Source organism: Chrysemys picta, chromosome 5 (genome assembly GCF_011386835.1).
Source record: "Chrysemys picta bellii isolate R12L10 chromosome 5, ASM1138683v2, whole genome shotgun sequence".
Lineage (NCBI taxonomy): Eukaryota > Metazoa > Chordata > Testudines > Emydidae > Chrysemys > Chrysemys picta.
In genome coordinates, this window is record NC_088795.1 from 48,685,284 (window position 1) to 48,702,212 (window position 16,929).

The 16,929-nt window shown below is 40.1% G+C and overlaps 1 long non-coding RNA gene across 2 annotated transcripts in view; it reads right to left on the minus strand.

The window, feature by feature from the left end:
* The window catches only part of LOC135983630 (uncharacterized), a 206,118-nt gene that overhangs the window by 79,899 nt on the left and 109,290 nt on the right, over positions 1 to 16,929 (minus strand). For both annotated transcript variants that reach the window (XR_010601351.1, XR_010601352.1), the window contains exon 3: positions 16,490 to 16,554. This is a non-coding gene — a long non-coding RNA (uncharacterized LOC135983630). The remainder of the gene's footprint in view (positions 1 to 16,489; positions 16,555 to 16,929) is intronic.

Sequence of the window (16,929 nt, forward strand, 5' to 3'; positions counted from 1 at the left end):
GTTCCTGTTATACTTGGGGAATGTTTTTATACCATCCTTAATATTGGGATGTTTTTGTACCACTTAATATCAGGATGTGTTTGCGTGAGTACTCTGTGCCTAGCACTTCTTAGGAATGTGTATTTTTGCAATATCAGCCCTGTTCTTGCCAAATTCTGTGAGCAAGTCCTGCCTCACACCAGGCATCTGATACAAGGGCTTATGTCTCAGGCTTTCTTCCTACTACAGAGATTACTTGTGCGGAAGGGGGTGGGGCTGGGGTGAGCTCTTCCCCAGGTGGTACACATTACGGAAGGAAGTATGACCTTCACTGGGAGAGTTACTGCTGGATTTTTCCAAGATAATGTTAATACAATTATAGTCATGCTAAACACACATGCCTGTCTCTTGTATTCCTGCCCTAGCTAGGATAGTGGCATAGTGTAGTGGATAGATGGGCAAAGCGGGTTTGTTCAATGCAATCTTTTACTGATGTACCTCTACAGAGCAAACATGATTGAATGAGAGTAAGACTACTTCTTCTGTGCATCAATAAATCAATAGCTTACTAAACTCCAACATCTTTTGCTCACTATAGGAGATCTTTGATTACTACTTTTGATTTTATAAGGTCAAACCCATGACATGGAGATTCAGGAGACCCTTTTTAATTCCCAGAGCAATTTTGGCTTCTACCAGTATATCATTTAAAGCTGTAATTTTTAGGCACAAACCTGAATCCTTATTATTTATTAATCCTTGTTATAAAAGGAAACTGTTGGTTTCATCCAATTATAAGTTTTACACACTACAAAGAATAAACTCAAGGCCATATTCTCTTGGTTGCCATTACTGTGATAGCTGGATATTCTGCCTGTCTAACTGTATCTTGAATCATAATAATATTCTTTTGTTATCATGAATCTAACTTATTAACTGAAGTGCTTTGATTTGTGGATAGCATTTTTAAAAAAAACAATGAGAATAGCAGAAGATCACTCACCAAACTGGTATTACATTAGAGCTGTCTCAAAATCAGCTGGAAAAAAATCAAGCAGACAAACTCATGTTGAGAGGGAATAGGACTCTCTTCAAGTAATAGTATTGCCTGTTCATCAGCATAAGGTGCTTTTCATAATTTTTAATGGTCTTCTCTTTGTGAATGTGATATCACATTTTAATTTACTTGTTTTTCTTTTTAGGTTTAGTTTTCTTTGGAGATCATTAATCATTGTGCAAGAGAAGAGAAACAGAGGGACATAAGTGGCAAAAGACAGGCTAACCCTTTTGATACAATTTACTAACACAATGGATCACACTGAAAACATCTCTTAAAGAAACATGGCATTTTAAAGAATAACATTTCCCATTAATTAAAAACAATTAAGCTCTTTTAAGTGAATGCTAGCTGGGATTGCCTGACTGTTCCAGGGAATGAAAGAAATCAATTTTTAAAAAGAACATTAAGATTCCAATTAATAAATATACTGGAACCTTTCTGCTCCTTTCCTTCATAACATTCTGCTTTGAACATCTCTCAGAACCACCAACATTCATTACCAATTATTTTAGGGCACTATTAAGCATGCTTTGGGAACCATAACATCATCATTTACCAAAGGAATGACTGACAAGCAGTTAAGGACCTGAAATACATACACATGTATGATACATCGAGGGTGTATCAAGTCTCAAACAACCAAAAAGGAACCAGTTGAAAAAAGTAGTTTGAATGTATATAATCAAAAAAACTGAAGCATTGGCCTGGCACAAAGTTGTTGCACGCTGGGAGCCACTATTTTTAGAAGGAGCAACTCCATTTTCTTGCTGGATTAACTAGTGGCGGTGTGTTGCATCTGAGTTAATGATGACTCAAGATTGTTGAACAGGCTAAATTAGAATTGTGACGTCACAGTATATATGGTTTTATAAAAATATGACAATAAGTGAATATAATGTAACTGGGATATGCTTCATGCAAAAGGTCTCTTGTAAGGTAACATTACAAAGCTTATAATCTACTTAGTGTGATCATCCTATTTGTATAAACATACCACTCTTGTATCTAAAACTAGGAATATAAAATATAACTCTGAGGACCTATTGTAATTATGCAAAGTGTGAACCATTAAAGGTGGTTTGGAATCTTGATAACTCCCATTAACCAGGACCATTGTCTGCAGATGACTGTGTTTTACCTGTGAGTCTTCCTGTATATGTGTGTGCTGGCAAGTGGGTAACGAAGTCTTGCAATGACCATGTCACCTGAACTGGAATCCATCTTTAACCTGGTGCTTTTCCAGTGGGAGGGGAGGGGAACCCAGAGGGACTAAGGGTTCCCGCCTTATGCAAAAGATATATAAAGGGGTGGAAGAGAACAAAGGGAGAGAAGAGCCATCATGAAGAATCCCCTAGCTACCACCTAAACTGGAACAAGAGCTGTACAAGGGGAAAGAATTGTGCGCAGGCCTGGAAGGTGTCCAGTCTGAGGAAAAAACTTACTGAAGCATCTCTAAGGGTGAGATTATCTGTATTTAGTTTGATTAGACATAGATTTGCGCATTTTATTTTATTTTGCTTGGTAACTTACTTTGTTCTGCCTGTTACTACTTGGAACCACTTAAATCCTATTTTCTGTATTTAATAAAATCATTTTTTACTTAGTAATTAACTCAGAGTATGTATTAATACCTGGGGGAGCAAAGAACTGTGCATATCTCTCTATCAGTGTTATAGAGGGAGAACAAATTATGAGTTTACCCTGCATAACCTTTATATAGGGTAAAACGGATTTATTTGGGTGTAGACCGCATTGGGAGTTGGGCATCTGAGTGCTAAAGACAAGCACACTTCTGTGAGCTGTTTTCAGGTAAACCTGCAGCTTTGGGGCAAGTAATTCAGACCCTGGTTCTGTGTTGGAGCAGACGGGAGAGTCTGATTCAGCAAGACAGGGTGCTGGAGTCCTGAACTTGCAGGAAAAATAAGAACAGGGGTAGTCTTGGCACATCAGTTGGCAGCTCCCAGGGGGGTTTCTGTGAGCCAACCCATCACAAGAATTATGTAATCAAAGTTTATCAGAAATTAGTACAGCACCATATAGAAAGAATAGCTCCATTCCCACCCTTTGATGTTGGATAAAGAGCTCAGAGTAGCAGCCGTGTTAGTCTGTATCATTTGTTAGTCTCTAAGGTGCCACAAGTACTCCTGTTCTTTTTGCGGATAAAGAGCTGTGTCTCTTCTTCATTGTAATTGGAGGAGCGCACAGTTTCATTCCCCAACTAAGTTCCAACACCAGTGTCATTATAAAGGGTTTTCAAACAAAGACACCCTCATTGCCAAAAGAAACATATGTTGTGTTATCATTTCTAAACATTCTCAGTTTACTAGATTTATGTGTGAAGACATAATTATTTACATCTGAGAGGACTAACAATTCTTCAAGATAATATCTTTCGGTCGGTCTTTCTTCCCCCATAATCATCTTCCCTATCTGTTGTAACAATTGTCCCTTATCAGTTTATATATGCGTATGTAAGCATTTTTTAGTATATGGGGGGGAGGGGTCCCTGAGATGATCTGAAGTTTTATAGACTGCATGGATTATTACAGGGGTTCTCAACCTTTTTCTTTCTGCGCCCCCCCTCCCCCCCCCCCGGCAACATGCTATAAAAACTCCATGGCCCACCTATGCCACAACAGCTGGTTTTCTACATATAAAAGACAGGGCTTGGTATAAAGGGTACCAAGCATGTCAATTGCCTGGGGCCCCTTGTGTAGATAAATCTCTGATAATTTTCATATGACTTTACATTGTGCCTCTTCATATAACCTTGTGGTGGGTCTACCCACGTGTGACATCTGTTTTCATGGGACTTTGTATCAAAGCCTCATTTAGAAACTTTGCATTGCCCTTGGTATAATATTATAGCCCCTAAGGATAGAATAAGATAGAAGAAAAATTCTTTTTGCTAGCAGTAGAACAAAAGCTCTCCCCCCCACTCTTAATCAATTGCCCTGTTGAATGAATGAGGTGTGGATGAACAAGGCATGGAAGGCAGCACCTCCAGACAGCCTCAACTGTTGGAGAGGGGCTGGGAGCCAGACCCAAGAACAATAAAACGTGTCAAGTGGGCTCATTAAAGACAAGCAGACATACCGAGGGCCTCGGGGGTTAGAAGCAAGCACCTTCTTTTGGAAACACCCTCTTTGCAGTATTGGGACAACACTCAAAAGAAAGCAGCACAAAGGACCAATGGACACAGACACAGAGTTTGAATCTGGTATAGATTTGCATAAGAGGAAAGCTGCTATAAAAGTGAGGTGTCTTGCAGAGGACCCCGGGTCTCGTCTTGTCAACATGGGAGCATCGATCCGGATCGGCAGAAGCCCGGCTCCACCCCCTCCCCCATCTAACTCACCTGGCCAGTGAAGTTAAGGGGAGCAACTAATTGGTAACAACAAGACGGAGTGTGTTTGTGTGTGTGTGTGTGTGTGTGAGTGTAAGTGTAATATATTATATGCATATAATACAGGGTTAATGAATACATGTATTACTAATAAATGTGGCGTTTTGCCTTATTCCCCCTGAAAAGATCCTGTGCAGTACTTTAAGTACAACATTTTGGTGGAGAATGCGAAAGGGGGAGCAAGCATAAAATCCACAGTTATTATAAAACTGGTGTGCACACCACCAGCTTTAGCAAGCCTGGCACTATAGGAAAAAGAGTGTAAACTTTCAGTTAATTAACCAAACTCTGAAGGATATAGGAGTTTAGGTTTAAATTGTGTTATACAGGTACATACTAGGAAAAAGAGTGTAAACTTTCAGTTAAGTAACCAAACTCTGAAGGATATAGGAGTTTAGGTTTAAATTGTGTTGTAGAGGTACATACATCCTCAGACGTAGCAAGACTGAGCTAAAGAGGAGAACTTAGTGTTTCTCACTCTGATCCGGGGAAGGATTTGTATAATTGGTGTATGAACCCTCGGTGGTAGCAGACCGAGTAATACAGAGGGAGGCTTAGCGTCTCTCCCTCTGGCCCAGAATGGGTTAAAAACATAAGATACAGATCTTTTTCTGTTAAACCAAACTCTGAAGGATATAGGAGTTTGGGCAGTGTAGTGTGGTTTATGTTTGTTTGTTTTATTTGTTTTGTTTTTTGTAAGTAATATTGTGGTAATTTCACAATTTTGAAAAAAATGTTTAAGGAATGGGACCAGGAAGGGTGGGGGCTAGTTGAAAAGCCCACCCTCCTTGCTAAATTAGTAGCGGAACAAGGCTTGTGCCCATGGAAAAAAAAAACTGTTTATTGGAAAAAGCAGGATCGGGCCCAGGCAAGCAACAGATAGAGAAACTGAAAACAGGTTGGGTACAGAGAGTTAAAACAGCACTCTCAAATCTTACAGTAGCAGTAACATCAGCAGAAGAAACATTTGAGACCCCAGAAGGGGGCAGACCTTTGGGACCCCTCTGGAGATTGGGAAGGGGGATATTTGGGTAAATTCCTCCTCCCAGGGCCAAAATGCCATTGAAACAGTTAACAACAGTGCCTGCTTCTGCCTAAGATCTCCAGCCCATGGCAAAATGGCTGGAGATTTTAAAACAGAATTTTTTTTTTCTAGATGGAGTGTTAACGCCCTTTTACTGAGAGAAAGGGAGAATTTACACTCACAAGAAATGCACCACTTAATTAGCATTTGTGCAGCCCCAAGTACCAAACACACTGTGGCAGAGACCAAGCAGGTTCTGCCATGGTAAAAGCACTGTGCTAATTTGTTTCCAAGCTTCTATCTTTCAGGATCTGAACCAGAACATCAGAAGAGCTGGTACCAGCTGAAGAGTTATAAAATACCATGGTTATAGTGTCATGACAAAGTCTGTGTTCAGTGTTCTGTGTTGCATGTTCTGTGTCTGTCTCTAGTGGTGTCCTGTGCTAGCACTGGGTCTAGAAAAAGAGGGGATACTACACTAGACAGGGTAAATGTCTTTTCCTCTCTCTACTTCCCCCATCTCCATCCAACTTATCAATCACCACTTGTGTCCAAAAAACTTTGGTCCCCAATGCATCAGGTTTATTTTTTGTTAGGTTCTCTAATAGTCATTTTGTTGTTAATTTTTGTTATTAATACATTTGTATTGTTAGTTACATTTGCTTGTATTATTATTAATTCCACACTTTCCTCTATGCACTCTGGATCTACTTCCCCAAGCCCTGAAGGGTAGTTCTTGGGCCCCCATAACCTGTAAGACCTTGGCCCATAATTGTATGGCCCCATCTTTCAGGTCCCCAGAAACCTCTGAGAACAACTGTTAAAAATAGCAACAGAGGGTCCTGTGGCACCTTTCAGACTAACAGAAGTACTGGGAGCATAAGCTTTCGTGGGTAAGAACCTCACTTCTTCAGATGCAAGTAATGGAAATCTCCAGAGGCAGGTATATATCAGTGTGGAGATAACGAGGTTAGTTCAATCAGGGAGGGTGAGGTGCTCTGCTAGCAGTTGAGGTGTGAACACCAACGGAGGAGAAACTGTTTCTGTAGTTGGATAGCCATTCACAGTCTTTGTTTAATCCTGATCTGATGGTGTCAAATTTGCAAAGCGAACCCGGGCTTTGGTCCCATGCATTGGGGCTTTGGCCTTCTGCCCTAGACCCTAGACCCCCAGTGAGTCTAATGCTGGCCCTGCTTGACGGACCCCCTGACACCTGCTCACGGTCCCGGATTCCTGGTTGAGAACCACTGAATTATTGGATACAGTCTAACCCACAGAATTCCTAAATAGGGTTACTTATTGGTCAAGGACCAGTGTTCTAGGCCTTAGAATTCAACATAATCTTTATTAATGTCATAAATATTCTAAATAATCGTCTATACAAATGAATCAAATATACAAAAAGAAAAGGACTAAAAGGATTAATATTTACTAACAGATACTAAGAGGTGAAATGCTGTTACTATTGAAGTTCATGACAAAGTTCTTCACTAAACACCAGGATATGAACAGGGCCCTGGTGTTTAGTGAAGAATTCCCCCTCTCCCCCGTACCAAAATCCAGTAAAACTGCTTGTGTATGGCTGGAGAGCATTCAACACTAACCATTTCTTATCTCCCCATTTGCATTATCCATTTTTCAATGGAATCACTTGTAACTATTTTGACCTGGCCAAGATGAGAGTTTGTGAACTTTTTTGAGACCCCTTTACTTGAGTTAATGTTGAACAGATTTCTGCTATCTCAGATTCTGTAAGGGGGTCATGTCTTGCAACATAAGATAATGGCTCCAGTTGCACCATTCTACTGATTTGAAAACCTGAGGAATTTTGAAAAGTAATGTATTATTCCAGTTGATACTACTTGAGATATTTTGTAATATATATATTATACTGAAACACTAGATTTTGAGTTTTAAATCACTTCCCAGAGCTTCTGTGTACCCAGGCTTTCAGTGTTTTAATTTTCTTGTCATGTTTAAAGCAATATATCAAACTGAGCTACGCATTTTTGTCCAAATGTGGAACAGGTGCAGCTTTATGTTTTGACTAGAAAATATTAGGCTCACTCTCAAAAGCCAACTAAAATCATCACAGAAAAGCATAGAATGTGTATTACAAGAAACCAAATGGCAAAACATTATATTTTATATCTTTAGGCAGAGGAGGTGATAATGATTTTTGAAACAATAGGATGGTAATTGTAATGTGATGATTTAATGCTTGTGCCCAGAGGTTTAATTAACACCACCCTCCCCAAAACACATGCACCATTTCTGATAGGCTATATGGCTTAAAAATTATATACTGTACAAGGTTTGGGTGAGCATGGCGTACATAACGCCTGAGCTAAGTATTGCGCTATGGGGCAGGAGAAAATCATTGCAAATTCCAGCCAGAAATTAAATGGTTACATTTTCACATCACAGTTGAAAGATACAGTAACCTTGATGATCAAACTAAGAAATATTTCAGAACAGAATTGCACATTTTCTAATGAAATGACAAAGTTGTTTCCACTCTGGAAAGTGTTTTTGACAAAGTTCCATATCTGAGGTTAATGACAACATCTAAGGGGCAGGAGTCATGGAATAAGAGGAAAGTTGGCTCAGAAAATTAGATATCATAAAACAAAAGTGAGTAGTTCTAACTAGATAATCCTACTCTGGAAGGATCAGTAAATAATGTTGAACCATGAAAACAGATACCAAAAAAATGTCATTAAAAGAATCCTATCTGCTTTGTCATTCAGGAGTAAAGAAAATGAATAAAGATGACATGGGACTGAAATACTTGGATCAACCCCAGCTATAGAAAACGGCGATCAAAATACCTGCAGTTATGTAACTATAGCCTCTTGGCATCTAACAATAAACAAAACTGTAAATTGGATTGCTTGATACCAGAAGAATCTATAATTGCACCCAGTGTTGGTTTCTTGGTATTCAGCACCCTGGGATGAAGAAAAACAGGTATGCAAATAAGGAAAGAACATTTTCTCCTTATGTGAAGGAAATGGTATGCAACTTGTTCTAAAGACAGGTAAGCAGAAGTCCACATGCATCACATTTGTGCCATGCCTTCTCTCATTCAGCTCCTCTCACAAACCTGCCTATACAAATCTGAGATTAGCAAAGTAGAGGTAGATCTGCTGAAATTCTCCTTCCTTGACAAGTGCATACATTCTCTTTGTGACCCTGACCACTGCATTGATCTTTAACAATAAACAAACTTGTAATGTGTGAATCAACACACAGTAGTAATCTTAGATTTTCTACAGTTACTGTAACTAATATGGCCAGAGATTAAAGATATTTCCTTGGGCCTGTGTACTGCAGTTTGCAGGCTCTCTTTCAGTATCTTAGATCCACTGAATATGTTCAAGATACAGTGTATACTATAACTCAATTTTAAGTTACTAAAACCATAACATTTTTTTTATTTTCAATTCTGAATGTTTAGTTTCTTCAAAGATAAGAATAGAATGTATGTGAGTAAGAGAGCACCTCTGCTTAAAGATCTTATTTCTGTTAATAGAGATGAACAAACTACAAAAATTCAGAACTGGATTTGTAATATTAAATTTGAGTATGTTCACAAGTTTTGATTAAGCCAGTTTTACAGCATCACTGATTACAGAAATCATATTTCTAAGTTGTCTCATTAGTGTCTTAACTAGCATTCAAAGCTGGTTGACAGAATATAGCAGTGCAAGATTAGACACATTCCACAGGAAATTATGTAACACAGGTTTCTCTTTAATAAGTATTGAATTTGAGAACCATACCATGTTAACAGTTTCAAGTCCACAGCATACAATAAATTGGGGTCTAAATTTTTACTGTGTTCTAGCTCTGTAACACCTTGGTATATGTTTTGCATTACAAGGAGCTCATTATGCCCCACATGATCCCAGATTTCACAAAGATAACAATCATTTGTTCTCTTTAAAATAAATTATTCATAGGTAGGAAAATGAATATGTGCCCTTTATGAAGTTTCTGCACCTGTAGCAAACACAACTTAATTAATTTTTCATCTTCAAAACTGTGAAAGTTTGACTAAAATATTAGGGCTTTTATTAACCTCCATTAGTTCAGTAGTCTGTCCGCTTTAATAATAAAAATGGATGGCTATGAAGGTTTTATTATTATGAAAAGATGCAAGTATGTGAGTACAACTAAATATGTCCAACAGAGCTGAAGAACATAAGATTAGTTTGAAAATTAAATTGTGGAAAAATTGGAAAGAGTACAACGGAGGGCAACAAAAATGATTAGGGGTCTGGAGCACATGACTTATGAGGAGAGGCTGAGGGAACTGGGATTGTTTAGTCTCCAGAAGAGAAGAATGAGGGGGGATTTGATAGCAGCCTTCAACTACCTGAAGGGGGGTTCCAAAGAGGATGGAGCTCGGCTGTTCTCAGTGGTGGCAGATGACAGAACAAGGAGCAATGGTCTCAAGTTGCAGTGGGGGAGGTCCAGGTTGGATATCAGGAAAAACTATTTCACTAGGAGGGTGGTGAAACACTGGAATGCATTACCTAGGGAGGTGGTGGAGTCTCCTTCCTTGGAGGTTTTTAAGGCCCGGCTTGACAAAGCCCTGGCTGGGATGATTTAGCTGGGAATTGGTCCTGCTTTGAGCAGGGGGTTGGACTAGATGACCTCTTGAGGTCCCTTCCAACTCTGATATTCTATGATTCTATGATTCTATGATTCCATTTACTTTCTAATCAGGTTGTTCCATACTGATCACATACAGTAAACAATTGCTATTTATACAAGCAACACACAATGGTTCCACCTAACTTACCTTGCAAGAATATATATTTACAATTACTACAGAATCTTGAGATACTCTGTTGCAACTTTATTTTAAGCAATGGATGCAAATAAATGAAAACCTTTTAGTAAATTTCATGAAGTATCAAGTTGCCTTGGACAACTACAATTACCTCTAAAAAATAATTTATTGAAATCCTTGAATATAGTACAAACCCTTGGAAAAAAAGAGCAAAACATTTTGCAATAAGCAGTGCAACTTGAGAGAGATGTTAAGGGACTTTTCCATAGATTGACATTGATCTCGTCTTGTTCTAATTTGCAGCAAAAGCCTAGTCAGAATTTTTGGCAGTTTCAAAGTCATAACATTTAAAGATTAATCCACATTCTATACACAATACATGAATCACAGATTATAGCCTCTCTTACTATATGAACATTTGAAAATGAGGAACAAGTTATAAGAGGTCTTAAAAAAAGTCCATTCAAATAATTTTATAGCACAGTGAATCAGAAGAAGAACAATGTCAAAAATAAATCTGATCATGTAGAGAAAGGGATACACTATGCCACCAACACTTCTGTCCTTTTCCACCATTGCAGTCAAGAAAAGGAACAGGAAAAGAGTTTTAACGCAGTGCTTTATTCATTTTAGAGTTTAGGCTAGATAAGCCTACTTTGTGCATCATTTAAATAACTAGACTGTGTTAATATACATTCTATATTTTAAATTAGATCTAAAAATAAGAACTAGCCATATTTAACTCTAAATTAATAACCTCTGAAATCCATGCTCTTAATTTGTCTTGTAAAACTAGAAAGTAGTCAGTTTCATATATATAATTTCCATTAACATATGAAAATTCAGTGAACATGATTTGCAATATTTCAGCATGAAAAGAAAAGGAAGTCTTCATTTTACTTATGACTGCTCCTTGATAACATGGTAATTATAAACACAACATATATATAAAATTGTAGTAGCAGATGTTTTAAATCTGGAAACCATCTGAGATACCCCAAAAATCTAGAGGGCAATAAGCTTATAGGTAGTGCCTGTGAGCAACAATCCCTTTTGTTTTTATTGATTTTATGCAGAGAAAGAATTCAAAGTGGTTTCTGCTATTATATACTTATAAATTGACTCTTCTTTGGTGGGAGATGCAGAAAATCTTGACAAAACCATATGAAAGTTCTTCGTGTTGTGATTAGGCATGAACGAGCTAGGTCTCTGGCAAATTTAAACCAGGAATCTATTCACTTGTCTTCATCATCATCATGTTCCCATTACGCCTCTGGCATTTAGGGCAGCGACAAAGCTCCTCCACTCCAGTCTGTTTCTGGCAATTCTATCAACGGTTTCCCAGCTGTGCCCCAGGTTTTTCAGCTCAGCTTCCACAGCTCTTCACCATGTCGTTTTCAAGCGGCCTCATTTTTGCTTACCTTCCGGTGTCCTTCTTATTGATACCCTGGTGACAGAATCAGTTTCCATCCGAAGCACATGACCAACCCATCTCCAATGCCTCCTGGCAATGATGGTGCTCAGATCCTCTTGGCTGCACTGTGTCACTAGATCTTGGTTTGAGATTGTTCTGGGCCAAAAGATACAGAGGATTTTCCTTAGCAGTGTGTATGTAATGAAGACAGTTTGGACATGTCATACTTTCTCATTCCCTAGCATTCTGCACTATAAAGTAATGTTGAAAGTACGCAGCACTGATAAATCTTGAGTTTGGTTTTGGTGTTGTGCTTTGATGATTTCCAGACTGTATTTAAGCTCCTGAAGGTGTTCCTGGCTTTATTGATTTTGTTTCGGATGTCCTGGCTTGTTCCACCATTCTGGCTGATGGTGCTGCCAAAGTATGTGAATGTTTCTACATTGGTAAGAACATGATCCTCTATCCATACTGGGGATGGTGAGGCAATATTAAAGGTCATGATCTCTATCTTACCGCGTTTGATTTTCAGTCCAATTTGCTGGCTGTATGCATTGAGTCGAGTTGTTTTTTTCTTGTATATTGTGTTGGGTATGTGGTAGGAGAGCGAGATCATCTGTGAAGTCCAGGTCTTCAAGGGATGAAAAGGGTCTCTATTTAATACTTCTTGGCATGTCTTCTGTTATACTCTACAATGACATTATAGCATTAATGGCAATGTTGAAGAGGACTGCAGACATGACACACCCCAATGTACTCCTGTTTTGACTTCAAAACTGAGCTCACTGTGATCAACGCTGCATGTAAAGTTGAAATAGAAGCTTTTGATTATATGGAGAGGGATTCCATATGCCCACAGAATTCACCATAGGCTGTTCCTGTGAATGGTATCAAAATCCTTTTCAAAGTCTATGAAGTTTATGTAGAGTTGCCATTGCCATTCTAAGCAGTGTTCTGTTACATTTCGTAGAGTGAAGATCTGGTCCGTGCATCCACACCCTTTCCAAAAACCAGCTTGCTCTTTTCTGAGAACGCTATTAACTGCTTCTGATATATGCTGAACTACGATCTTACACAATACTTTGCTTGGCACATATAAAAGTATAATACCACGCCAGTTATTAAAATCACAGAGCTCCTTTCTTTGGTATCTTCACTATAACCCCATTGGTCCACTCATCTGGCACTTTTTCCCTTTCACAGACTGATGTAAATAGAGGGGCCAGGATAGATGCTGCTAACTCAGGATTTACCTTGAACAATTCTGCATTCAAGTTATCCTTTCCAGGAGCTTTCCATTTTTTTAAGGATTTGATGGCTTGAATGATCTCTTCCTTAGTTGGGGTATCTGTGTTGATATCAAGATCTTCTTCTGCCGCCTGGCTGTTTGCTTCCTCTTTAGGTGGCTCCCTGTTTGGCAATTCTTTGAAATGCTCTGTACAGCACAGTTCTTGTTCTTTTTGTTGTTGTTGGAGGTGGCCTTGTTTGTCCCTGATGACAGTGTTTGTTGGTGTCTGCCGTTTACCACTGATAAGCCATGTCATTTTGTAGATGGTTCCTTGTTCACTGAGGGCAGCTGCATCCTCTGCTTGTGTTGCCAGATTATCAATATAATGTCATTTGTCTGCTCTCACAGAGCATTTGACCTCCCGGTGTACCTTGCTATACTGCTCATGGTATTTGTCCTTTAGCTTCTGGGATTATGTGTCTAAAACTTTTTTCTCATCTGGTTTCTATGGCATTCCAAGTGCTGAGTGTAATCCACTCCTTCGTTCTCTTCTGCCTGTAGCCTAGACAGGCTTCACTGCTCTGTTTATAAATTACTGTTACTTTGTCCCACTTCTTGTTGATCTCTTCATCTGTATTCCCCTCCTCTTCATCAAGATCTGCAAGTTCCTGAAACCTGTTCTTCAACTGCAGAATGAAGGCTTTCTGTATTTCAGGGGACTTTAGCTTGTCAATATCATAATGTCTATGTCCCTTGTTTGGCGGAACCACACTTCTCAGTTTTAGCTTGAAGGAGGCTGCCACGAAGTGCTGGTCACTGCCAACATCTGCACCCCTTCTAACTTTCACATCTGTCAGTGAGTGTCATCATTTGCCATTGATCATCATATGGCCAATCTGTTTCTTATCTCTGCCATTTAGTGAACACCATGTCATCTTGTGAATTTCACAATGTTGAAATCAACAAGCCTCTCTCTGTTTTCATTCATGGTGCCACACCCATGTCCTCCCCTTGCTGACCTTGGCGTTCAGGTCTCTCATGATGATAATTAGGTCATGCCGTGGTACTCTCTCTAATTCCACCTGTAATATAAGGTAAAATTTGTCCTTTACTTCTTCATCACTGTCATTTGTCAGAGTGTAGCACTGAATCAGGGTGATATTATTGTGTTTCCCTTTCAGTCTGGCTCTCATAAGTCTGCTGCTGATGAACTTCCATTCAAGCAGGAAATCCTCCACTCCCTTCATCTAATGGATGGCAACACCCTCGTGGTGTTGTCCATCATCGCATCCAGAATACAGCAAAGTTTCTCCCGAGGCTATTGTTAATCTTCCTGATCCTGTCCATCTGCTCTCGCTGACACCCAGGATGCGTAAGCTGTAGAGTCTCATCTCTGCTGTGACCTGAGCTAGCTTCCCTGTTTCGTACATTGTCCATACATTCCAAAAAACAAGTTTGGTTTCTGTTTTGGTGTTGAGCACTTCAGTCTTCATGCCAGTGGCTTCCTTTCAGCTTTCACCACTGGCAGTCATAGGGGTCACTGACTCCTGAAGGCCATCACACACAGTAATGGTTGATTTCTCCATCTCTGTTTTCGTAACATATTTTGTTTTTTTGCAGGACAGGGTTATTAGCTCTATGCCCAACCCCCAACCAGGAGGACGAGGGTGTCTGTTTTGTCTGGCTCCTCTCCCACAGATCAATCTGGCAAAAAGCCTCTGCCGACACAGACTCAGGGGATCATTAGAGCATGAAAGTTGTCCCACCACGACAAGGCCCGGACACCAGTGGACAGTCACTTGTCTTCAGCTGAGATTAAATCTTGTGTATTCAAATGGACTTTAAGCACCCTAAAATGTGGACACTATAACTTGCTAGTATATTTGATACAGGCAAGCGGACAGTATACGTCGGCCCAGCATGAAGGCAAAGTCCTTTATAAGGAAGGCAGTGTCAAGGGTGCTAATTGGGGGGGGGGGGAGTGGGGTTTCCCACCCCAGCCTGAGTTTCATACAGGAGGTGTTCTCCCAGACGGAGCTCTTACCTACATAGTGTTCAGGGGTGGCTCCAGGCACCAGTGCACCAAGCGCGTGCCTGGGGCGGCAAGCCGCGGGGGTGGCCTGCCGGTTGCCGTGAGGGCGGAAGTCAGGCTGCCTTCAGCAGCATGCCTGCGGGAGGTCCGCTGGTCCTGCAGTTTCGGTGGCAATTTGTCGGAGGGTACGCCGAAGGCGTGGGACTGGCGGACCTCCCGCAGCCATGCCGCCTAATCCGCGTTACCAGCGGACCTCCCGCAGGCATGCCACCGAAAGCCACCTGACTGCCGTGCTTGGGGCAGCAAAATACATAGAGACAATGTTAGTGCGGAATGTGTGTTCTGCAGAGAGGTGCTTCTCCCAGCTTGTGTCCCTGGGGCTGGGAGTCAGTGTTTTGTTTACAAACAGAGGCAGGGTGATTAAGACAAAGAGGGTTGGTAATTAAATTAAGGAACTGGAAGCATTAGATGAACCTGTAAAACAGGAATCCCTGCGGGGAGGGAAGGTGTTGAAGAGATAATGCAGGGGACTCAGAAGAAATGCAGCCAAGCCCTCTGAACCAAGTTTACATTCAGAAAAGAGGGCAATGTGAGGGGGGTAGGTGAAAAGAAGGGTCCCAACCTAGGGAAGGGATAGCAGTGATATAGATAAGTTACCACTCTTCCTGTGATACTTATGTGGCCCCAGCACCATAGTATCTGAGCGCCTCACATCACAGCCCCTCGGTGAGGTAGAGGAGTGCTGTTATCCCTATTATACGATGGGGCGCTGGGGGATACTACGGTGATCAGATGTCCTGATTTTATAGGGACCGTCCCGATATTTGGGGCTTTGTCTTGTATAGGAGCCTATTCCGCCAGATATGTTTAGTTTCCTTTGATCTTAGTTTAATTTGGTAAACTTTTGTTTTTGCCTTTAAGATTAGGCATGGGCCCTGATGTGTCACATTTAAGCTTTGAAGATTAAAAACACCACCACCACCACTTTCTTTGAACAACATAATAAATTCCATTATTTTCAGCAGCACAGACTGCAGGTGAGCAATCAGACTGAAAATTTTGTGAGATTGCATATTGCTACTGTTTTTAGGCCCAATTCAATACACTATTAATCACATACTTAAATCCCATTGAAGTCAATTATCTGCTTAAACTGAAGCAGGACCCCCTAATGAGCTAATTTGCCATGAGAAGAAAATAAAGACACTGAATCATTTTTGTGTGTATGTCCTCTTCTCTTTCAGGTGGAGATGGACCCCAAGTCAACAAGTTCAGACCCAGATCTAGACTTTGTCAAAGAGGACTGATCTAGTGCTCTAGTCTGAGTCCATCTTTGTTTTCAATTATAGCATCAAGAAGCAGAACTTTATTTTATGGATCTATTCTGAGCTCCCAGAGCCTGTTTTTTCAGCAGCATAGCATAAAAGTTAATCAGCACAGAAGCACACAGACAAGCAAACAACCTCTGGCATAGAAACCACTGAAACAGAACATCTGTCTCACATTGCTCTAAACAGGTACTCAATTTTAAGAGAAATACTGTACCTTTTCCAAGGGGATAGCCATAACATGTCAATAGCAGCATTTGATTCATCTATTCCCTTGAAAGTCTGGCAAGACACAAGATTGACACAATATTTTTTTTCAGAATGATATCATTCTTTGCTATATACACACACACATATTATGGAACTGCATTACCTTTTTATTATTTCTTTTTTTATATTGTTTGCTTATAAACAATTAAATTTCAAACACACTAGGATTCATTTCGTAATTATTTACAAAGAATTCCATGAACAGATGATTGATTGGTTTTCTTGTATGTCTTCATTATTATTTAGTGAGTATCCTTTCAAATATTTTATTCTATAGACTGGATGTGAGAGGATCCCCTCACCTCCAGGGCAACTCCTCCTGGTTGCTCTGGGGATTAGCTCTCTCCAGGTCCAACACCCCCTTCTGTTGCTCATTCACATCCCCCC